Below are 24599 nucleotides of genomic sequence, written 5' to 3'. Positions count from 1 at the left end.
GAAAATACACTGGGGAGAACAATTCTCCATTGGCAGGGGGATGAACGAGACACAAAAACAAGTTGAAGATGGAGAAACCTCTTTGAAACATCTGCAAAAGTCAATGGCATAGACTGACAGCTGCCTAGGAATGCCTTTTTAAAAGGCCCTTTATCTTTAAAGTAGTAGTTTAAAAAAATTCTCATCAAGCATTTCTTGTTGCATGAAATGTAAAAGTTGAGGATAAAACTAATATATATATATAATAATACACTCTCTCTCTCTTTTATTTGTACATCCCAAGAACCTCCTAACTGTGGGTTCTATAGAACCAATTATACTGCAACACTTTAACCAGCTAGGGAAATTAAGGAGATGGCTTTTTGCCATCACTAACATTTTTCTGGTGTATTTTAGAACTTGAGACTACCACCCTCCTTGAGTGGTGTCATGTTGTGGAAGCTAGTAGGAGACATTGGCTGAATTCCTTTGAGTCTAAGCAAGGCATGATGCTCGGAGGAAGAGCATTCTTGTAATGGACCATGATTAACAGTATTAACTCACTTGTGTTGGTCTGGTCTTGGGGCTAAACTGCAAGTCCCATCTAGTTAGGCTTTGCCTGATGAGACTGATTGTGGGGAATGGTGAGATGCATTTACAGTGACATATCAATCTACAGTAGAACTTTCATCACAAAATTATAGTATCGTGTTGTGTTTGGGTTCACTTTATTTCTCGAACACACACATAGTTCAAACCATGAAGCGGAACATCCTTCACAAGCCAGCCTTTTTGCTTTCTTATGTGTGGAGAACTGATTTCACTTGAGCTTCTAGTCTTGTACCTAGCAAAATGTTGAATTGAGTATTTCACTCATTCTCAAGCGTATATGTAGCTTTTGAACAATAAACTCAATTTATGGATTGTATTTTATCCTATCTTTAATCTTACTGTCCCCCATAAGTTACTGTAATTGATAATTTTCAGAACTATAAGTTGTTTTACATATTGATAAAACATTAATATACCGAGAGAACATACACTTGACTCACATGATTTTCCATGAGTGCAAGGTAACTTGCATGACTGTTCATGATGAAGGTAAGAGCTAGGACTGATCAGAAAGTATTGTAATTCTAGCTCAGAATGAATGTTGTAGAATGAGGGAAAATAACCTATGGATGTGGTATTTCAAGGCAAATTATTTGTCTTGTCAGTTACTATTTGAAATTGGCTGTTCTTGTTTAAAAGAAATATTGCTAAAACTAAAACTGCAGCAATTTTACTTCTGACATCTTTACTTCTACCATAAATGGCAATACTGTAAAAACATTGGTTAAGAGCTTCTGGTGTGTGACTATATAGAGCCTTAGCTGGATGTTTACTTGCAGTTTCTTCATGTGGTTCACTATAGATGTGGCTTTCTGTAGTAGAAAAGTAGGCATTTTCACATAAAACAAAAGTGTAATTTTTGGTGTAGTATGGTGTGAAGAGGATATTAAACACCAAGAATACAGGTGCTATCTGACTCTGGGTTTCTCTAACATAATAGCATGTATGTTTGGTTTTTTTGTCAATAGGATGTGAGGGTAAGGCCTTTGATAGCATACAAACTGTCTCAAGTTCATACCCTTAAAGTTATTTTTCTGGCTCAACTGTAGCAGTATTGGGACATCCTGATAATTACAGTAAACTAATGCAAGAGATCAGAATTACCCTTGTTGGTTAGGGGAATGGAGTTGAACAGTTTGAAGGTGATAAGACAGCATTGCTAATTAACTGCTTAGGTCCCCTAATGGAAAAGAATTAGAGGCAACACTGGTATAAAATGGGCAGCTTTCCTTAAAACTGTTGCTGCATTAGCTGACTTAATGGCATTAATATTGATACCCCTATACAGACACCCCCACAATAACCTCAGACAAAACCCCCTCAAAACTCTCTCTCTCTCAACCCTTGCTTTAATAACTCAGCAGAAAACTAAAACTTTTTTTCCTTTTGTGCTTCCCATACCCATGCATTCTCCCTCCTCTTCCCCCCCACCCCCCCTTCACCCAGTTTCCCATGGTCAGTCCTTCCTTGTAGTCTGGAGTGATGGTGACTAAGAGCAGTACTAAGCTACCTGCAGGTGCAGAAATGAAGGGGAAGAAATATTGTGGGTTGATTTTAGTATAAACAAATATTTGCTGTTAAGTCTGCTTTTTTTTTTTTAAGGTGGAAAGTGGCGCTTATTTAAGCGTATAGATCAGTTGAAACCCAAGACCACAAATAGTTGTACTCAGGGCAGACACACCATTTAGAAAGTGACCAGAAGGTTTCAGCTTTATTGAACTGAATTCCTAAACAAAACTTCTGTGGCTAAAGGTTACAGGTGGTAGTTGCAAGGGGGATGAGAGGTAACAGTAGCCAGCCACCCTAGCCATCTTTGTTTCTTCTTATTATTTATAGAACCATTTCCAACCTCCCTGAGCAGGTCCATAGTTTAAGCATGCTTCTATGCTGGGAATTGGGATACGTCGATAGGTACAATCCCAGTGTAGTTTGGGGCGTGGCAGATATCTCCAAATTCTCCAGTTAGAGATTTGCAACATAATAGCCCCTCTTTCACTTAAAAAAAATAATAATAATAAAAAAACTCACCTCTAATATGGAGGCTAATCTAACTCCTGCTACTCCTGATACTGCAGTAAGAGGCCATCTGCTTTTTATGATCAGTGCCACACTGGCCATCAATAACCCCTGGTATGAATAGTACTGGTATTGATCATTTGCAGTGATTACTACAAGGTGCCTATGCCACTGGCTCATGGAGCTATAGTTTTGAGTAGGGAGAGTTGTTCTCCTGCCCTTTCCCAGAAACCTGAGGTAGGGTGTTCTGGCCAGGGACATGTCAGGCATTAACATGAGATTCCACCTACATTTTGAAAGTAGTTCATGGACAGTGGGCTCTGGTCAATTTGACAGTTTCCCAATTAAACGTAGGCAGGTGAAAAGGAGAATGCATTGGTTAAAAGGGTACTTCATAGGTACTTCATAATCGTTTGAAATACTAATTCCAACTTCCTGCTTTGCATTATTTTTTTATTTTGAAAAAGTTTTCACTTTTATGCAATACTAGCTTATCTAGAAGGTCACAAAAATACTAGGTGGTTAAAATTCATTCTAGGCAGAGGTCCCGCAAACAACTTTGTGCTGCTTTAAACACTGGGGATTAAGTACAGGCTATCGAGTGTGAATAAAACTTTTTTTTAAATAAACCCTAGGGTTTTCCTAAAATCTCCTACCAATGTTGCCACTGATGTTGGCAATGGAGAGCTCCCTAGTACAAGGTTGGTTGTGGCTTTTGGTAGCTTAAGTCTCCAGGACTAGTGCAGGGAATTTCTTATCTTTGCAATGTGCTCCTCTGACCTGACTACCAGAGCCGAAGACTTATGGTGACCAGATGTCCCATTTTTAAAGGAACAGTCCTGTTTTTAATGCCTCCTACAGGTGTCCTGACTTTTTCTTTAAAACCGACAAATTGCCCCATATTTTCTCTCTTCCTTCCCCCCCGCCCCCCCCCAGTCAGTACTGGTGGGTCTGCTGCTGGCCAGATCCCTGCTTGCCAGCTGCCTGCCCACCAGCAGTGAATGGGGTGGTCCAGTGGCTGATGATGGGGGTGGGTGTGCAAGACTGGTGGTGGGGCTACCTGTCCACAGTCCCCCCCTGCCTGTCCACAGTCCCCGCTGTGTGCCGGCTCACAGCCAGCAGGGTCCTGTCCCCACCCATCCCGTTTCCGGCACGTACTAGCTGCGTGCTGTGAGCTGTGGTGGCTAGTGAGTATGGGCAGGTGCCAGGGGGTGGCCGGTTACGTGTCACCTCTGCTGCTCATCGGTCCTTTTACGTGCTCCCTCTCTCTGTCCTCTCTCTGCTTTGCCCCTTCTCTCTTCTCCACCCCAGCCCCACTGCTCCTCTACATCTCCCCCTCCCTGGCCCCCACCAGCAGGGCACGTTTAGCTCCCAGTGCTGTGTGGAGACCCAGCCCCTCGTCGGAGTGCCCAGCTCACCAACAGCCTGGCCGGCAGGCTCCTTCCTTCTCCCACTGCCTCTGGCTGGGCCGGCACCCCAGATAAGCCTAAGACCCTCCAGCCCGGGGTCCTGGCCAGGCGATGCTGAGCCCTGCACAGCGCTGGCACAAGGAAGCCTCTCTGCCCATCAGCTAAGCTGGCTGGAGGGGACAGGGGGGCGGGGAGAAGAGTGATTTAGAGCATGTTCACACCCTGAATTTGCAGGCTCCATAGCAGCCCCATGTGTAGGGGCTTAGCACCCTCTTCCCTCCCCCCCGCCTTGGATCCTGCTACCAGGGAGCGCAGGGCTGCTCCATCCCCTAGGCACCCTGCCCTGCTGAACACCTCTCTGGCCTGGTTTGCTGAAGCCCCAGCAGTCAGGTTCCCTGGGCCCTGGTGCACAATGCATCCTTAGGGCTTAACTCAACTCAAACTTCTGTACTGGTGACCACTTTCAAATAGCAAGCCTCTGATTTTGACACCCCCCCGCCACCCCTTATAAATTAAAAACTTTTTCTATATATTTCACACCATTATAAATGCTGGATACAAAGTGGGGTTTGGGGTGGAGGCTGATAGCTCGTGACCCCCATGTAATAACCTCACGACCCCCAGAGGGGTCCCAACACCCAGTTTGCAAACCCCTGGCTTAACCCCCTCCTGCCTGTGCTGTAACTGGGGGACAGGAGGTGGCTGGGTTATGTCAGTGGCCAGTAGCCTGGAGGTGTTAGCTGCCTTTCCGCACTGTGCAGGCAGGAAGGAACAAGCTGCTTCTAACCATGGCAGAGGGAAGAGATGAGCTCTGCAAAGACATGGGCCAGGTCATTCCTGCTCCCACTCTGCGGCTGGAAGCAGCTCCTGTTCTTTCCCTCCCGCACAGTGCCGAAAGGCTGTTTCTGGCCACATTCTGGTGTGAACCCTGGCAGAAATCTGGGGATGGGGGCATGTGACCATGTGTGCTCCCCGCCCCCACATGCTGCCTTGAGATGATGCTGGGCCAGGTATAAGGTGAGGTGGGTCCATCCCAGGGGCCCAGCCAGGCATGGAGAGTGAAGAGCACTGGGCAGGGGGGATCATGTCGGTCAGTCATCCCTCCGTGTGAGAGAGGTGTACGGAGTGTGTGTGTGTGTCCTCTCCCTGTGTGAACCCAAAAGTCTTAAATACAAGAAGAAAAATAAAAAAGAATCCAACTATGGAGTATTTCTTTTTAACAGGGGGCTCAGTCAGCTTGATGTTAGTTTGAACATTGTACTGCATAGTTCTGATTGCTTGCCACTGAACTCGCTTGAATATGAGTAATTTTACCAGGTGTCCCATATTCAGCATAGGGAAATATGGTCACCCTACAAAGACTGGCAAGTGAGAGTGCAGCAGCAGACTTGTTTGAACTACAGTTTCAGAAGCATACGTAGTGGGTTGGGTTTTTTTAAACCTTTATATTGGCTTTTATTTATCGTTCCTTGGTTATGTTTTGTATATCTACAGTGCTTGAGTAATGGGACCAGTTACATTTCTTTACATTTTAAAATAAAAATTTAAAAAGTAAACATTTGTCCTCAGTGTCCTGTTGCCCCTTACTATAAGAAGGATACGTTTAGAGATCTGGTACCTTTCAATTTTAGGGGTTACTTGCTTGACAGACTGCAAAGGTATAGAAGGTGGTATTGTAACTGGTAGCTTTCCCTTTTTTTAGAAGGGAATCCTAGATTTCACAAACAGGCTTAATTCCTCTCCTAAAGATACTGCCTAGAATATATCACTTGATGAACACTTCAGCCAAAACCTAAATTAAAGGTCCTCGAGGCATATTTCTGTTGGGAGGGGCAGGGGTGTTACCTGCACAAAATTCTATTATTCACACACTCTAGGGGTTCCCACTCTTACCTGTTCCTAAGGATCAAGGTGTAACCATCTTAATTTAGGCACCCAACCATACCCTATTCCTAGGGCTCAGGCATAACCCTATTAATTTAGGCACCCACCCTTACCCTTCCATGGGCTCAGGGCGTAAACTTAAACTGCGGGTTTGCAGGGTCTTTTGCCAGTGAAAGAGCCTGACACAGTAATATCCTACTTAACCTCTATTTATTAACAATTACCAAAACAGAATGCACACGCTACACATACAATGCTCACCACTCCCAATAAGGCAGATGAACTTTTCCCTGCTGGCCAGTCAGGATCAGGTCATCTGGGGGACTCCAGCTTCTGCACGGTGTGATTGGAAGGGTGTTGAGGTCTGGTATCTCTGATCTTGGGGCTGTCTCCTGGAGTTGGTTCCCAAAAACTTATTTTTGGACCCCAGTTTATATAATGAAACTTGAGTCCTGCTTAGTTATACTGTAACCAATCATTTTTACTAAAATATTACTAACCAATCCTAACCTATTGTAACAGAATTCTCTAAACAATCATATCCCACCACTTAATTAATTTACACCTAGCAAAATTGTTTGTCTGTTACATAATCAAAGATCCAGACAGAGATCATACAGACAACAATAGAGAAGTGGGGATCATAAAGACAAGCTTCTATGAACATACTCTGTACTTAACTGGAAACTAAAAAGTTGCTTTTAAAATAGTACAGTAAGAACAGGACTTAAACCAATAGTATGGTTGGCGCATTTAATGGCGGATTTGGTAAATGGGGAGAAACTTCATTGTCTAGTAGCTAAATTACTATGCATGTTAACTCTTAATGTTACTAAAATGAATGCTTTTTTTATAGCTCACGTGTAGGATAAGTAACTTTGGCTTTTATTTAAAAACAAGCTAAACCCTGTATTTGTCTGATGTGTAGTCCCACTTGAGATGTTACCGTAACAGGTGGGTTGGGAATTTCCGCTGCTAGTGCCAACACAAAATGTATTAACAATATTGCTCTTAAAAAAAAAAAATCCAATGCTCAAGCATAGTAAGGACCATAATTTTTTAACTGTACAGGAAAATTGACTCAAATTTGATCATCAGTAGTGCTTCTCGTAACTTTCTTCAGTTTAGATGACTCTGACATGCTGATCTAAAACTAGAAAAAATTGGCTTATTGTTTAAGAGTAACATTCTTGTGACAGATTGGGTCACAGAGACCCCCTTGGGACTGTCACCTGATGTGCTGAGACTACCTCTGAGCCCCTTTTCTCTGCCAGTTTGGGCCTCCAGAACCCTGCCTTGTTGAGCCAGACATGCCAGTCTGCTCCACCACAGACCCAGGGTCTGAACCACGCACCCCAAAGCTGCAGACTTAACTGAAAACAGCTTAAGAAGTGCTCCTGTCTCTAGCACCCAGATATCCAGTTCCTAATGGGAGCCAAACCCCAAATAAATCCATGTTACTCTGTATAAAGCTTATCCAGGGTAAACTCATAAATTGTCCATCCTCTAACACTGATAGAGAGAGATCCACAGCTGTTTGCTCATTATGTAGGTGTTAGTCACTAACTCTGGGTTCAATATTAAGCAAAAAGTGATATTTTATTAAATACAGAAAGTAGGCTCTAAGTGGTTCCAAGTAATAACAGACAGAACAAAGTTAGTTACCAAGCAAAATAAAACAAAAACTCGCAAGTCTAAGCCTAATACATTAAGAAACTGATTACAGATAAATCTCACCCTTAGAGATGTTCCAATAAGCTTCTTTCACAGACTAGACTCCTTTCTAGTCTGGGCCCAATCCTTTCCTCTGGTACAGTCCTTGTTCCAGTTCAGGTGGTGGCTAGGAGATTTCTCATGACTGCAGCCCCCTTTGTTCTGTTCCACCCCCTTATATAGCTTTGACACAAAGCAGGAATCTTTTCTTTCTGGATCCCCACCCCTCCTTCTAAATGGAAAAGCACCAGGTTTAAGATGGATTCCAGTACCAGATGACATGGTCACATGTCCTGTGAGACCCCACGCCTCCATTCTTCCTGGCCTGACTCACAGGAAGGCTTGCAACTAAACAGCCATTTACAACCAATTGTGCTAGTTGATGGGAGCCATCAAGATTCCAAACCACCATTAATGGCCCACACTTTGCATAATTACAATAGGACCTCAGAGTTATATTTCATATTTCTAGTTTCAGATATAAGAATGATACATTGGAGGGAGGGATAGCTCAGTGGTTTGAGCATTGGCCTGCTAAACCCAGGGTTGTGAGTTCAATCCTTGAGGGGGCCACTTAGTGATCTGGGGCAAAATCAGTACTTGGTCCTGCTAGTGAAGGCAGGGGGCTGGACTCAATGACCTTTCGAGGTCCCTTCCAGTTCTAGGAGATTTTGTATATCTCCTATTATTATTATTATTATTTATACAAATAGGATGACCTCACTCAGTAGATTATAAGCGTTGTAATGATTCCTTACAAGAGATCTTTTGCATGAAGCATATTCCAGTTATGTGGTGTTCACACTCATTAGCATATTTTCATAAGGTCATATGGAGTGCAACATCACAATTCTTTCTTTTAAAAAATTATACTGGTAAGAAGTGCTGAAAACTGAAAGTCACCTTGAAAACTGAAGTCTCATGTCTATCTCCAGAGCAGATAATTACGACTGCAGTTTGTCTTCCAAAGTGTCTGAGTCCACTTCTGCAACTTCTTTAATAGTAAATATTCCTTCAACCCTATTTACTCCTTGGCATCTCTGCAGAGGCAGCCAATGAATGCTGAAAGAAGTGGTTTTGTAAGTGGACGCTTGCACACTAAGAACTGGACTGTGACTGCCAACGTCACTTCATGCCAAGTAGCTTCCCAAAGCTATCACTATTTGATAGCTATCAACTTAAATCAGACTGTAACTGAAGGACTAGGGTGATGGCTTTGTCATTTAGTTCAATAATTAGGTATTCATCAACTGAATCAACTAAAATCAACTGAATTTAACATGGAATTAGCACCTTTGTGTTTAAGGTGAAATTTTAAAATTGTTAGCTGGTGCTGTACCTACTGCATGAGAGCATCTAGAGTCTCGTGGCACAGTGAAACAAAGGCTTTGGCTACACTTGCATTTCAAAGCACTGCCGCTAAGTGCAGTCAAAGCGCCAGCGCTGGGACGCTGTCCGTACTCCACCTCCCTGTAGGGAATAACGGACAGCTTTGACCACACTGGCGCTTTGCAGCGCCGCAATTTGCAGCGCCGGAGAGGGTGTGTTTTCACACCCTGCTGCAGCGCTGCAAATTTGCAAGTGTAGCCAAGGCCAAAGTAGAACAGATGACTTGCTTTTAAAGTCCAGTGTGTTTGGCTCTCATTTCCCTTTCTACACTCTTAACTTTTTCCTACTTAGAGTGAATTTTCTTGGGTTTTCTTAATGCCATTTCTATCCTATTCAGTTGTCATTTCTTAAATGACACACGATTATTTTGCTGGTTGAAGTTTTAATAGACCACTCCACCTAACTGATAAGATTCAAATGGCTGCCACTTGAGTTGTGAAAGGAAAATAGCATCTCAAGTGTTTGACCATCTCATGTAAACAGAATACATGATCCTACTACAGTATCACTCTTGTAATTTTACCATTCACATGCACTTAATCTTTGTTCAGGAAATCTATCTGAATAATTATGTTAAACATACTCTGGCAAATGTGAACAAGTCATTATCTTCATCTGTAAATTTGTTGCCATAGCAATAAAAGAATAAAATACACTAAGCCTAAGAAGGCATTTTGTGAGTGGGGGGAAGGGTTTCATGTCATTGCAACCATTGTACTCTGAAGAACAAGGCATTCCTTTTTGTTATGGCAACTGAGCTGAAATTTGATGGTTCTCCCCTCCCCCCCCGGAATTGCCAAAGGGTTCAGTTGAGATTTGTGGGTCTTTATTATGCATTTCTGTGCTGTTTGAGTTTCTTGGTTCCTTTAATTCTGAATTTCTTGTATTTCTAATGGTTGTGGTTTTGCTGAAGAATACCATATTACATAAACTCTACTATTGAATTGTATATAACTGAGGCTTTAGCTTGAAATGCTGATTGTGACATAAGCTCTATGCACACTCTACCTCCTTAGTTGGCACTCTGAAAAACAGTTCTACCAATCGTATGCCAGTTTCATACCTTTTGTTACAGTTACAGGGCTAGCTGTATTTCTAATCTCTGTATGCTGCCCCTCAGATCTTGTGTGTTTACTTATCCTGGGGTGGAATTCACCAATTCTCCCAAGGCTATCGTAACCTGTTTCAGCTGCTCTTACGCATTGGGTCCAATTGAATTAAGGCACCTGCAGTGATTTGCTTCAGGAGTCTGTGACCAGTGGTATGCAATGATCAGACAGCCTTCTTAAAACAAAAGTATTTGTTTTTAGCAGTGGGAACAAAGCTTTTAGAGGTAAAAGGGTTAAACTGATCTGCCCATGTCTCTTACCTAAAGGATTACTGTCCTATCTAACACCCGAGTGGAGTGTTCTCATTTTTCATGTCTCCCAAACAGTGACCTTTCCCTCTCCTTAGTGTTCCTTTTTAAACCCACCAGAGTTGTTTTCATCCCCTGTATTGACTGACCTTTTCCCTCCCCCGGTTCAAACTAGTTTTGTAGGTTAGGCTTTGGCTACACTTACACTTCAAAGCGCTGCCACGGCAGCGCTTTGAAGCGCTAAGTGTAGTCAAAGTGCCAGCGCTGGGAGAAAGCTCTCCCAGCGCTGTCCGTACTCCACCTCCGTGTGGGGAATAACGTACAGCGCTGGGGCTTTGACCACACTGGCGCTTTGCAGCGCCGCAATTTGCAGCGCTGGAGAGGGTGTGTTTTCACACCCTGCTGCAGCGCTGCAAATTTGTAAGTGTAGCCAAGCCCTCAGCTATATAAAGGAGGCACAATCCTCAAAGCTAATGATCCTGGCATTGTCCCTTAACTCTCAAGTGCTTGTGCAGAAGTGTCTTATCTAGAGCTCTTCTTTTCCTTCCTGATGTTTTTCAAACAGTCTCCTCTTGTGTTAAACCAATAATAGTCATACAGAAAACACTGATAACCAGGCCCACATACAGTGTTTATAAATTATTACAGAGCAGCTCCATGTCAGTCACATCTTTATTGCCAGTCTCCTCCCACCATTACCTTCTTGTGAACCTTCTAACATTCCCAGGGCCTATTGCAGTCTGTAGTATGTCAAGAAAAAACACAGGTCTATTGTTGACACTGCTAAAGTCTATAATAACTTCCTTTGTTCTCTTAAAGTCAAAGGCAAACTGGAAGTTGGGAGTAGAAATTAGGTTTAGAATCTGGGAAAGAGTAAGGGATAGAGGACGTGGGGCACCTGGATTGGAAGCCAATAGCATTTTAGAATCTGATTGGGGGGGGGCGGGGGTGGTCCAGGGGAAGTCAGTGGAACGGACATGGATGTGCGTTCATTGCCAACAAAGTGGGTTTTTTTAATGTAAAATCCTAATGGAGACAAGGTGCCTGTAGTTTTTTTACCTCTATTTAGCTAGCCAAGGGTTGAACCCTGGGTTGGGGATACGCTGCTGATCTCAACTAGCTACACTGAGGCAAAAATTTAGTGCCATATTTCTACTAGAACTGTACATATTGATGTAAAAAAGCCATGCTTCTTTTTGTTGACAGTGAAGGCATCATGTTAGTAGCACAACAGTGCTGCAGGAGATATTTGGTGCAAGGCATATTGGAATCCATCTGGCTGCATTGGGCTCATGGCTTTGCTGCCTCATTATTCTCTCCCTGCACATGGGAGCATGCTAAATGCCCTGGTCTTACCTTTTTGTAATTGTTCTCACAGACATAACGGATTATACACCACCATTTTTAATGAGCTTTGTAACCTTCTGTCTCTTTCTTTTTGCTTGGTCAGGTCAGAGAGATGCTATTACCATGGGCGAGATGCAATCAAATGTCTGTTCTGTGGCTATGTGCTGATTCTGCCACCACCTTTCCCCCGAACATGTGGGAACATGCAAAGATTCTAGTGCCATTAGCCTCCATGCAGGATACTGAAGATGGTACACTACATGCCTTTTGTTTTGTAGGTTGTTTTTTTGAAGATACTGCTATTTCAATGGCAGAGTCTGTGCCCTGTTGCCTAGGAAGGGACTTTCACTGAGCGAAAACTGCTAAGATAATAAGGCCTGGTACTGCAAGATCCAACGGACATGGAGGTGGGGAATACTTTTCCTCTCTGCTCCGTTCCCACAAATGTGGTGGTGGTGAGTCATTTCCTGAAGCTGTCTTAGCACTAGCAATCCTTCAGGAAACATCCTGTCTTCTCTCTCCACACCCTTCATTTTCATCACAACTCTCCTTAGTGCTGCAGACAACTCAATTTCCACAAAGAAAAGGGTTCTGACAAATTTCCCTGGTTGTATTGTTCACATAGCTGGTATCAGGCAACAGAACACCTCATGAAAGTGTCCAGAAAAATGATTATAAGAAATCTCCCTAGCATCACTATTCTATCAACTACATTTGCAAGGGAAAAGGGCAAGAATGGTTTTTTTAAAAAGAGTGTGCGTCTCCAATGCTTATTTGGCACTCTTCTGAAGTCAACGGACTAGTCTGATGAATGACTGAATAACAGTAACTGATGTCCCAAGTAAGCCTTCTCAATTCTCAGTTGGTCCTGTGGACTAGACTTGTAAAATCTTTCAGTTAAGTATCACTTGATGTTTGCTAAGGCAAATTTTTTTTGAGAGAGACCAGATACAGCAAATGATTCAGAACTTTCAAAGCCTGTAATTTTTGAAATCTGTCTTTCCAAAACAGCTAGTATAAATCCTCAGATTTGAGAGAAAATTCATTACCTAGCCCCAAACCTCTAGCGTGTTTGTGGAAATGACTTTCTGTGGAGATGGGGATTAGGGATACAAAAATAGGCTTACTACCTTTCAATCTATTTTAGTATAAATATACAAAATGAACTTAGTGCTGAGGAAAGATATGGAATGACTGCTTTAGCAATTGAAGTAATATGTCCAGAGAACAAGTGTAGCATGAGGCTCTCCTACACTTTTAATCTTAGATGCACTATAAATTTAATGCAGACTAGCTGGTTCATGAAACTTACATGCTCTGGTGATGCTTAATTAGCCATATCAGATTTCTTTTCCCTTGGGAGTGAGGGGAATCTTGGAAATTTAAAAGCAACATTGTATTAGCAAAAGACTTTAAGGTGGCATAGTTACATTGCGGTGGAGTCTTAACTCTTGCTTGTAATTTTAACTCAGCACATAGGTGCAACACAACTCAGCTGTTGTCTATTCTTGTTTTCTTAACCATGTAATTGCAGTAAAAAGTATACTATTTGTTATAGACACTTGTACCATTACAAATTTGCAGTAGTGCACATAGAATCTGAACTCCTGAATTTGCTTTTGTCTTTGCTGCAGTTACATAGCCCTTTTATGTGTTTAATTGTATAAAACAGATGTTTATAAGTTTTGATGTAATCAGGAATGCTGTTTGCTAACTCAGGTTTTTATGGCAGCCTGCCCTTTTAAAGACCTTTGCTACCTCAGGTGCGCAAGTAAAGCAATTGCATCCTCTTCCCCCTTCAAAACAAATAGAAAATGTCACATTGCATTGAAGTTAAATCAGCTGAAATTATCTGGAAGGCTAGTGGGCAAAAATGTTGTTTAACCCATTGTGTCACTTTTGTCAGTTGCCGTGCTTGAAGACTGTTGCCTCGGCTACAGAACTCCCATAGTGCTAGATGGATTTCCCAGGACCATGTACTTCTGTACTCTCCAAGTCAATTTACCTTTGCTGAAAATTCAGACTATTTTGCCTTGCTCAGATTCTTTATCCAGGTTAGTGTCTTGCCTGTATCTTTTAAAAACTAAGGTGTCAGGATAAACGTCTGGGTTACATGTCATCAAGAGTTGGCCATGTTTACAACCACTTGAGGTCAGTTCAGATGCTGGTGCACAAAGGTGGCCAGAAGCTATGAACTTCCAACCCTAGCCACCAGAGGTCACATTGGTCATATCCGTACTGATATATTGCAACAAGGTGTGCAATTGCTTAATTTTATTCTCTGGAACAAACTATGGTCAAAGTTTAAAATTTGAATTACTTAGCCAGATACGTTCCTCCAGCACCTCAAACTCACTTCCAGGCCTCCTCTGCCTTTGTCATAAGGAGACCTGAAACAGCTTGGGAGAGGATGTCTGAGACAAGCATGAAACCCGAAACCCCATGCTATGCCCGCCACATTTTATTGAGCAGTAGGCATGGAGCAAGGACTGGCTTGCTCTGGGTCGACCCTGAGGTCCAAGCACAGTCAACGTATAGTTGAGGTCTAAATCCCACTGGCTGGTGCTGGCATCCTGAAACCCTCAATTCGGCACCCAGAATCCCAAGTCTCTCCAGGTTGATAGAATTTGGTATGATCCCAAATGTACTAGAAGTTGACCTTGTTTGTTGCTGAGTTTTTAACACTGATAGCATTTTGTGGAAGCCTAGTGGATTTTTATCAAAGCTGGAGGTTTTTAACCAAATATTCAGGACCATGAGTTCTGCCAGGCTGCATGGGTTGTGATTCAGTTTCCACCCTCTCAGCCTTGAGAGCAACAGTCCTCATTCACCTTGCGATACCATAGTTTTGGAAAGGATTTCTCCATGTGCCAGTAGAGTTACTTGAGGCAACTGCTTTGCTGGATTTCTTTATGGAATCTGGATTTGATTATGTTGAGAGTGCCAGAGAGTTGACATTCATTTACCTGCCCAGAGGGTATTTCATCGAGTGCATGTATCATTTAAATTTTTTTTAAATTTGGGTTGGAGTCTTTTTCCAAGGCTCTTGACCTCTCGTCTGCTCGTGGTGGACATCTGTACCATACACCTGAGAAGAGGACGTTTCCCATAGCAATAGCTACAGCCCATGGAGTTGGTTAGCTACAGATCAGATGTGCAGTTCTCTCTAAACTATAGTTCATATGGGAAATGTGATTGGGTCAGTCATTGCCCTCAGATACTCATTTTCAATTTCAAGTCATCTGTTTTGATTTCCTGTTTCCATTTCAAAGAGGCCTCTAGCTTGCTTGTATTTTCCTCAGTCTCTTGTACACCCTTAAGATTTGCCAGGTGTTCATTCACCTGGATATTAAAAGTATTCAGCTCATTTGAAGACTACATCCATTGGTGGCTATTTATCTTTTTCATAGAACCTGCGAAGCTTTATATGTATTTTGGAATCACATGTGGGATGCTTCCAATATACTCTTGACCTGCAGTCTATAGTTGATACTTGTTTTGGTGGTTTTGCAGTCCTTGTTCACTAGAAGACAGACCATTTTCCTGTGGTATACTAGTGTGTTTTTACAAGTGGGAATATGCGGAGGCCACTCAGAAGCTTTACCAACAGCTATTGTTCTTAGCAAGTTGCATCTACATAGTCACAACTCCCTGCCTACCTTCTCCTTTGCAGTCTTGGATAAAGAATTCCAAAATTAGTAGTGGTTCCCCTCAGGTCCGTTCCCCTTTCTATGACTTCCAAATCTACTATGGGTAGGGAGAGTGGCCCCATGGAACACTCCTCACTAGTAAAATTCCACTGCTCGATGCCAGGGGTCTTTGTTCCACAAGTGTGAATATTCAGAGCCAACGCTATAGAGGAACTAACGTGGTAAGCAACCTCTTTTCTCCTCTACATAGAGAACAGCCACATTCACAGGATCATGAGGTAGCATTGAACTAAACATCATTCACTTTTATATAGTGAAATCGTTCTTTCTGGTTCATGAAAACTTTGCATTATTTGTGTGTGTTAATCAGTTTGGAAAATTTTGTTTTGTAAGAACTGTTTTGAGGGAACCTTGCTGGACCTTCGCTTCCCCCTCTGTTTTATTAAAACCACTTCCATAGTTGCACTGTCAGCAGTCCTGGCAGCCACAGCACTTTAAGAAGTCCTGAGATTTTCATGGTAGTCCTTAAAGGCTGAGAGAGAAGCCCAAATATCTGAATATTAAGCAGGTGTGTTCCCCATCCCAAAATAAGGTAATAGGAATAGTAGCTAGGATTCATCCTGTTTTCTGACATGATTGTTAGTCATGTTGCTATATACGATTTTTTTTAAAAGTACTGTTTCAAAGCTTTTACAAACATTTAGTTTCTAAGGCGCAGTCATTAAATCCTGGCAAATGGCAGAAAGTATAAAAATATATTCTAGAGTATGCACAGGAAACCTGCTTAATCCAACCCTTTCACATTGGATTGCGTCCAAACTGGTGTTTAAAAATTCCATAGGGATTACTATCCTCCCAATAAAAATTACTGGACAAGAGCTAGTATATTGTGACTTATGACTACAAGGCCACGAGATCTTTATGTAGATCAGGTGTCTTACTGACTGTAAATGGGTTGTTTTAGCTTTAATTCCATAGCTGTGAGCAGACCTGTCACTGAAGTGGGATTGGATTCTTTTTGTACTTAATTTTTAAACAAATGGAGAGGTATAGAAAGCAATTGAAAATTATTATGCCATTTGGTCCTCCTTTTGTGTAGCTTAGAGCGTACAAAATCTAAATACATGCTTTCCTTTAAAAAAAAAAAACCTCTTGACAATTAGGGTGAAATCCTGGCTGCCATTCAAGTCAGTTGGAGTTTTGCTATTGAGTTCAATAGGGTCAGAACTTCACCCTTGATATATTATGCAGGAAAAAAGTTCTTACAATTTTTACTTAATTGGTGTGTGCAAAGATAGAGTCCTGAAATGTTCAAGCAGACTGTATTTTAGATAGCTTGTCTCTTTGGGTGCCTGAGTCCGCCCTTGTAGGGTGATAAATAGTTGAAGATTTTGATTTGACTTGTTTGCAACCAGTTGCTAATTACTTAAAATGGCTGGTGACCACTCAAAATAATACGGTAAAGGGCAGGGGCGGCTCTAGGAATTGCGCCGCCCCAAGCAGGGCGGCACGCTGCGGGGGGCGCTCTGGTGGTCGCCGGTCCCGCGGCTCCGGTAGACCTCCCGCAGGCGTGCCTGCAGAGGGTCCGCTGGTCCCGTGGCTCTGGTGGACCTCCCGCAGGCACGCCTGCGGATGCTCCACCGAAGCCGCAGGACCAACGGACCCTCCGCAGGCACACCTGCGGGAGGTCCACCGGAGCCGCCTGCCGCCCTCCCGTGGCACGCCGCCCCAAGTGCGCGCTTGGCGCGCTAGGGTCTGGAGCTGGCCCTGGTAAAGGGGAGCTTATGATCTGCTGTTATACTAGCTGTTGGTTTCCAAGGTCAATGTTATTTCTATCCTCCAACACGTGACTTTCCCCATTCTGAAGAGTGCTGAGATTAATCATTCTCTCAGCCACTGACCTCCCTCAAGTTGAGGTGCAGCACTTCTGAGTAGTATAGCTGGAAAGAGCTGTTCTGGCCAATGCCTATTCACGTAAGGTGCAGTGGTGGTGGGAGGGAGGGTCTAAGGTCTCGTCCGCATGGTTTTGTACCAATTTTAATAAGATGTGCTCAGAAACCAATGTCTGTTAAATCTTTGCAGCCCCTAGTATGGCTGTGGTTATCCCAGTTAAGTTCTTATAGTGGTATTGCCTATTTTGGTAAATTTACCCCTTCTTGATAGTGTGCTTAGAGGAGGAGGATTTTAGTGGCTGTTGCCTTTCAGGGAAGGGGATGGGAGTTGGCATTGTGGTGCTTCTTGGTGATACCCAGCATTGTGCCTCGCTACCATTTGCCCTTAAGGCTTCCTCACACTGTCTGTACCTGCCAGGGGCCAGCTCCCCGACTCCATGGGCATGCACAACATAAGCACTTCTTTCTGGGCCTGGGCAGGTTCTGTGCGCGCACTCTTTCTCTCTAGCAGTGGGCACACTCCAACCTCCAAGAATCTCCCTGGAGTATCCAGCCCCTACTCCACTGGACATTTGCAGAATTCACAGATTCGGTGGTTCCAAAGAAGCAGTACACCCCAGCTTACCAGTTCACTGCTCCATTTTTGACACACAGCACTTAGCTACCTTTTATAGTGAAAACAAGAGAAAGTTTAACAGATTCAAGTGACAGGCTATAGAAGTATTTCAAACAAATGGTCAGTAATAAAATAAAAACGTAAGATACATTCTAGAACCAAGATTTACATAACTAGATACTTTCCTGTCTATAGAGCAGTGCTTACCCGAAGTCCTTCCATCATTTTACAGCCAGGCTTGACTGTGACCCCTCCATTCATGACAAGTCACACTGTTAGCTTGCCTCCTCAGTAAATGATCCCAGGTGTCTGTTTTCACTTCCAGATATAGCAGAACAGTTTTGTCTTTATTTGTAAACAAAATGTCCTCTGGTGGTGGTTTTTCCCTGTATACTCTTTTTTGTAGATTTCACAATCTCTTAATCAGCATCTGGCTCAGTATACAAATAGGCATACACTGCGAGAGACACAGACAAGCATCTGTTATCTCCTGCCTGAAACAAACCTGTCCAAGACATGTCATCACCTGGTTATCTGCCTAAAGAACATAATTTTCAGTACAGACAAAACTCCTTAATATTATCTGAACATGCATTTTGCAGTGATTATGATGACCTGTGGACTTCTGATTCTCGGTAGATACTTCACATGCCACCCTTTAGTGAACTATTTTATGTATACATCTGACCCACTGGATCCCTATAAAACACAGTACATCCCTGTGCCCTCTGCCAGTTGGCACAAGGGCTCCCTGGGTCACAGGCTCTTGTGCTCTTCTCCATCAGCCCTTTTCACGAATAAAAAGCACTTTATAAAGTTTTGTATGATGTCTTGATACCATTAAACCAGAGGATGTTGTCAAATCCTCTCCCCCAAAATATCTTGTGAGAACGAGTTTGTGGCAGTTCCTAGATGCTGAAAAGGCACTCAAGGTCTCTGTAAAGCAAAAAGAGCAGAAGCAAACCACCTTAGATCTGGCTGGTGACTTTGTTCTGCATTGCATCCCTGAAATGAATGAGCTCACAATTCTTTTGAGTTTCCTCCAGTTTGGTTCACAGATGTATCTTGAATAAAGAGCTGAGAGAATATTGTCACCTTACATGGGACCTGAGAGCTGCCTACTATTACCTTTCCTTTTTGTATCTGTAATTGCCAGATTCTTAGTTTCTAAGACCAGAAGGTACCACTGTGATCTAGTCTTGTGCATAACACAGGCTATAAAACTTCCCTGAAATAATTCCTCTTTCAACTAAAATTCAGTAGTCCCTGAATGCCACCTTTTTATTCGTTAGATAGAACTTATGGCTTGTGAGATTCCATATTGGTGGGGCCTCAGAGTGCAGAAAAAAACCTATTGTGTGATATATCTGCTTCTCTGGTTCATAAATTCAGAATCTCCCATACATTTTTGTTCCTATTTCCACATGTTGGAGAGGGTTTTCAATAATGTTAACTGAGTTTATGCAGGGGCAATTTGTGGTTTCTTCAGTAGCTTGTATTCTTTCATATTTCTTTACAAGCTCCAAGTGAACAATGGAAGACTAGAGGGATAGGCGAGGTGGTGTTAAAGAGCTGTAAAATTGGTTCTGTTGCATCAATAAAAGCTTGAATAGCACATTGGTAGTCCTGAATTAATTTTAGTTCTGGAAATAGTTAAGAACAGAAGAGCTATTAAATAATTACTGGTTCTAATTTTCTGTAACTATTGTAAACCATACTCTTGGCCTTTAGTTATATTTTGAACTTACCTAGGGTTCTTGCTTTTAAATTGTAATAGCTTCATTCTAGTTAACCATTTATGGTGGCCTCCTTTTTTTCCTGACTGAAATCTAAAATTGCCTTTGTGAAGGTAGCTGTTGGTATGCTTTTTTTAGCAACTGAATTGGAGTATAGGCTGGCCTGAGTTTTGTGCAAAACAGTCACAGATTCAACTGCTTTGTCTTTAACACTGAGGCTATGGCTACACTTAAACTTCAAAGCGCTGCCGCGGCAGCGCTTTGAAGCGCTTTGAAGCGCTAAGTGCAGTCAAAGCGCCAGCGCTGGGAGAAAACTCTTCCAGCGCTGTCTGTACTCCACCTCCCTGAGGGGAATAACGGACAGCGCTGGGAGCGCAGCTCCCAGCGCTGGGGCTTTGACTACACTGGCGCTTTGTAGCGCCTCAATTTGCAGCGCTGCAGAGGGTGTGTTTTCACACCCTGCTGCAGCGCTGCAAATTTGTAAGTGTAGCCAAGCCCTAAGTAATACATCGAAGTGGCAGTTCCTTTCACTTTTCTCTAACACCAGAAAATGTGAGCGTTTACTGCATATCCATTATAGGCTTCTGTACTGAAGAATCGTAAAGAAAAATTGATTTATATAGAATCTCCTACTGAGACTTGAACAGTGTTTCCACACAAAGCAATTTGCTCTTCCTCTAGCTTTGTCTAATATAGTATTATTAATAAGGGCTTCCTTCTTCTCAACTCACCTTTCTCATTCTGCTGGTTTTTACACTGAAGTTATCCAGTAGCTTGTTGCCTTGGAACATATTTATCATAAATACATTACTGTACTTAACTGTAAGATAGAGATGAGGGGTTGCAATGAAAGAAAACCTTTAGCAACCTGAATAGCGAGTAAAAAAGAATAAAAGAAATGGGTTGCTTAAGTTACCTGTTTTTTCTTTAATTTGAAAGTCTCTCTAAGCTACTTTTTCTCAGTGGAGGGTTGTAACCTCTTTGCATTCATTTTCCTATTGCTTTGTGCAGTTTCTGCACTAAAGAAGTCTTAAGGTGTGAAGTGAAGAAATCTTTTATCCCTTTTCAACTATCTCCTGGAGCATAGAACATTGACTATTCAACGCTGAGACATTAACAAAGATAGTGAGGTTTTTTGTAATGAAGGCAAAGAAAATCTAAGGGTATGTCTGCACTATAGTGTCACAGCTACAGGGCTGCAGCTATATTGCTATAGTGTAAATGCTTCCTATGTCAACAAAGGTTTTTTCCATCAGTGTAGGTAATCCACCTCTCTGAGAGTCGGTAACTAGGTTGACAGAAGAGTTCTTCCATTGACCTAGCTGCACCTATAGTGACGATTAGGTCAACCTAACTACGTTGCATAAGGTGTAGAAATTTTTCACAGCCCTGAATGATGTAGCTAGCCGACCTAAGTTTTAGATGTAGACAAGGCCTGAGACTTTGATCTCTTCCAGGTACAGTTCTGAGTTGGAGATTACCTCCCCCAAGCCCACGCTGCCTTCTTCCAAAACATTCAGCAAACGTGCTGAGACTGATTGTTTATACAGTATATTTCCTTCACCTCCAAAATGCTTTCCTTACTCTGTAGCTCAACAGTGGTGATTTCTTTACTCTTTCCTTATCTGAGAGAGGAGTGAGGAGAACTTTATTTCAGGATTAATGCCTCCTATACTGGATCTGCTTTTGTAAAAATTCCTTAGCTACTGCTTTAACATTGGCTTCTTATGTTCTCTACTTCAAAGATGCTGCTGCCTTGTACTGTTGTATTCCTTAGTACTTCTGCTTTATGATGGATCACATTCTTTTACTATAAACGTCAGTCTTGACATCACACCATGCTTCAGATTCCTACAGAGATTCCGTAAACTCAAATGTGAAGATAGAGCAAGAGGGAGAAGACTTTGGTTACTTAAGTAACTAATCTGAGGAGAGCCATTTTGCCCAACCACCTATCCTATCTGCTTTCAAGTTCTCAAAATAATTCAGTTCAGAAACTTGTGAACCAGGCTTGCTAATATGTTGTTAGTGCTGTGATGCATCTTTTAGCAGCTCCTATTTTAAATTTTACTGCTAAAAAGAGTGCCTCTTAAGTAAGGGAAAGTAAGGCTGTGCCTAGATTAGGGAAATGTACGCTATTAAACGATATTGATATAGCTATACATGTGCAAACTTCCATAATCTAGACAAAACATAGTTTGGAGATATCCCAATTTACAGGTAAGCTAACCTAGTATTTGCATGTGCTTTTATTTCTTTGAGCTCAGTACTGAACAGTATGTTATTTAAGATGCTGACTTGAATTGTGAGCTTCCACTCAAATGTCAAGCCTTTGTTTCAGAATTTGACAGGCATCTAATGGTATAATGTTCACTATAAACTCTGATAGTTTTTGAGCTGTGTATGGGGGAAAAAGACTCTCCTGTAAGAGGGAAGAAAATACTTATAATACCAAATCCTCTAAATATGAATCTTTTCTGTCTTTAGAAACTCTCTTGGAAGCTCTTTTCAGACTTGACTCTGATTTGACTCATTTTTCTTTTCTATTTAACTCACTAGAATATTTCCTCTTTTACCCTGCTTTATGGATATAAATTGTAATATTGGCTTTAAATTACACTGATATGTTGGAGGTGTTCATTTTTATATTATTGTATTTGACTAAATGACAAGCCAGTAATTTAATTTGATTTATTCACATAGAAAAGTTGCATCTAAAAATATTTGGGTTTTTTTTATATCTTTCCCCTTTTTTCTTTTCTCTTAAAACTTATTTCCCAGTATGTTGTCCAGCTAGGCTTTTCTCACTGTCATAGTCCTAAAATTGAATACCCACTTCTGAAAACTTGCCTGGCTTTTGCAAAGTACAAAGCTGAGACAGTTTTGGTGGCCTTGCATGAATTTGTGGTATGGAAACTATAGATGTGGCAGACTTGATTATATAGGGGATGTTTCTGTCGAAGGCTCTAAATATCTTGACATCCATGAAAGTGCTCAAAACTAGGAACATTTTAATGTATGCAAAGTAAAAATACCAAATCTTTCTATTCTTGTAGACTTTTGATATAATTATGTTGCAACTTTCTGTTTTGAAACTATGATGAATCTGTTACTTTGTTTGAAATTTTTGTTTCATTTGTGCAGGCAGGATATAACATACTTTTTGCTTAATTTGACAAACAGCTTAGACCTGAGAGATTGTATAGCTTTTTTTTGGGGGGGGGGGGGGGAAGAGCTCTGGTTGGTTGTGTGCTAATCAGTGTTGTGTTAATGACAACTAATATTCATGACTTTACTAAGTAGTTTAGCAGGTACAGAATGTATTTAGCTGTATACTGATCCGTTAGTTTCAAAGGAACTCAAAGTGCATATAATCAGACACATGGCAAATAACACTTCACAAGTGGCTTGATACTAATATATTGCACAAGATGCTTTTGCTAGGCTGCTGGTTTCTAAAGAAACTAGTACGTACTTGTTCAGCATATGATCCAACATTTATCTTACCGGTAACTGAGTCAGTTGACTTTGGGGGTAGAAACTACTCCAAATATACAAAAGAGATTGTATAGTGGTGAATACAGGTGGTGACATACTAAAATGCTGTAATTATAGGTGGAGCTGAAGGTAGTGCCTACAGTTAAGGTTGCCTAATGGCAATGTCATAAGACCCAGTTTTCAATTGGCTTGTAGTTCTGTCAAACCTTTAATAATTATGGCTGAAATTTTCCTTGCCGGGCATCTGCCTGAGACTTGACTTATTTTAAAATTCTCAGTTAAAACTGAGGTTAGGGGGAATGAGCATCAGTTTGCCTGTGGTAAAAATTCTTACCACCATTTCGTTGACCAGCTCTTGCAACTCCAGGATTCTGGTCAGGGACTAAAAATTTTGGAAGGAGGCTGCGTTTGTGTCAGATGTACCTTTTGCCGTCTCCTTAAAAGTCCACCAAAATTTGACTCTCCGAAAATTGTTTGCATGTGTTGAAAATGACTCCCTCAAATGAAAAAGCGTGGGCAACCACAACTATAAGTGGAAAGAGAACAGGAGTACTTGTGGCACCTTAGAGACTAACAAATTTATTTCAGCATGAGCTTTTGTGAGCTACAGCTCACTTCTTCGGATGCATAGATGCATATTCTATGCATCCAAAGAAGTGAGCTGTAGCCCACGAAAACTCATGCTGAAATAAATTTGTTAGTCTTTAAAGTGCCACAAGTACTCCTGTTCTTTTTGCGGATACAGACTAACACGGCTGCTACTCTGAAAACTATAAGTGGAGCATACAGGAATGCTGATAAATAATTCTAAGTACTGTATTATAAAATGGAGTTGTAGCTGGTTAATGTTAGCTGTCTCTTTTATGGGTGTATGTAAATCTTGCATAGGTCACTCATTTTTACCATTGTAGCTAAGTCCAATATGGACATAATACCATTACACAGCATGATGTAGTTGCACCTTCTGAGGGACATAGCCAAGTACAGGGTAACAATCTGATCTGAAGTCTTTTGGCAGATCAACAAGGAAATGAACACAGTAAACTCTTCATGCATTTTGAATCTGGCAGTCTGTTTCCATATTACCCCTCTATTTAACCTCCTTAAATGAATATCCTTTTTTTACAGCTGCTCATAATTGATTATATAAGAGCTGAATTATTTGGATGTGCCAATATGATTTTTTCTGTATGTTCATGAGCCACTAGTAGTGACATGGCTTGATGCTTTGTCCACGGGAGGACATTGCTAATATCCAGAGCAGAAGGATGAGAGGAGATGGAGCTAGAAACTTGTGAGTGATTGTGGGAGATGTGTATTGTAAAGTTTTGGAAATGTCCGTTGAGCAATGTACATACAACTTAAACATAATTTGTCATTCCAAGTTTAGTAAGTTTTCCCTGCCCTGAAGAGGGTGCATTATTTTAGGTTGTGAAATCTAGACACAGCCCAATAGTTCAGGAATGGAAGGGTGATGAGATTTGGTGGAGGAGGAAGAAAG

At 41.8% G+C, this 24599-nt stretch overlaps 1 protein-coding gene across 2 annotated transcripts in view; it reads left to right on the top strand.

The window, feature by feature from the left end:
* The window catches only part of RRAS2 (RAS related 2), a 78782-nt gene that overhangs the window by 29859 nt on the left and 24324 nt on the right, over positions 1-24599 (top strand). Inside the window, exon 1 of one of the 2 annotated variants that reach the window (XM_039538252.1) lies at positions 13738-13760. The exons of the other annotated variant lie outside the window; for it this stretch is intronic. The gene's annotated coding sequence lies outside the window, so the exon portion shown is untranslated. Of the gene's footprint in view, positions 1-13737; positions 13761-24599 lie in introns of those variants that run through there. 2 annotated transcript variants of the gene reach the window in all.

This window comes from Mauremys reevesii, linkage group 4 (assembly GCF_016161935.1).
Source record: "Mauremys reevesii isolate NIE-2019 linkage group 4, ASM1616193v1, whole genome shotgun sequence".
Taxonomy (NCBI): Eukaryota; Metazoa; Chordata; order Testudines; family Geoemydidae; genus Mauremys; species Mauremys reevesii.
Note: the sequence above shows the minus strand (reverse complement) of the source record. Positions and strands in the feature narration are given on the sequence as shown.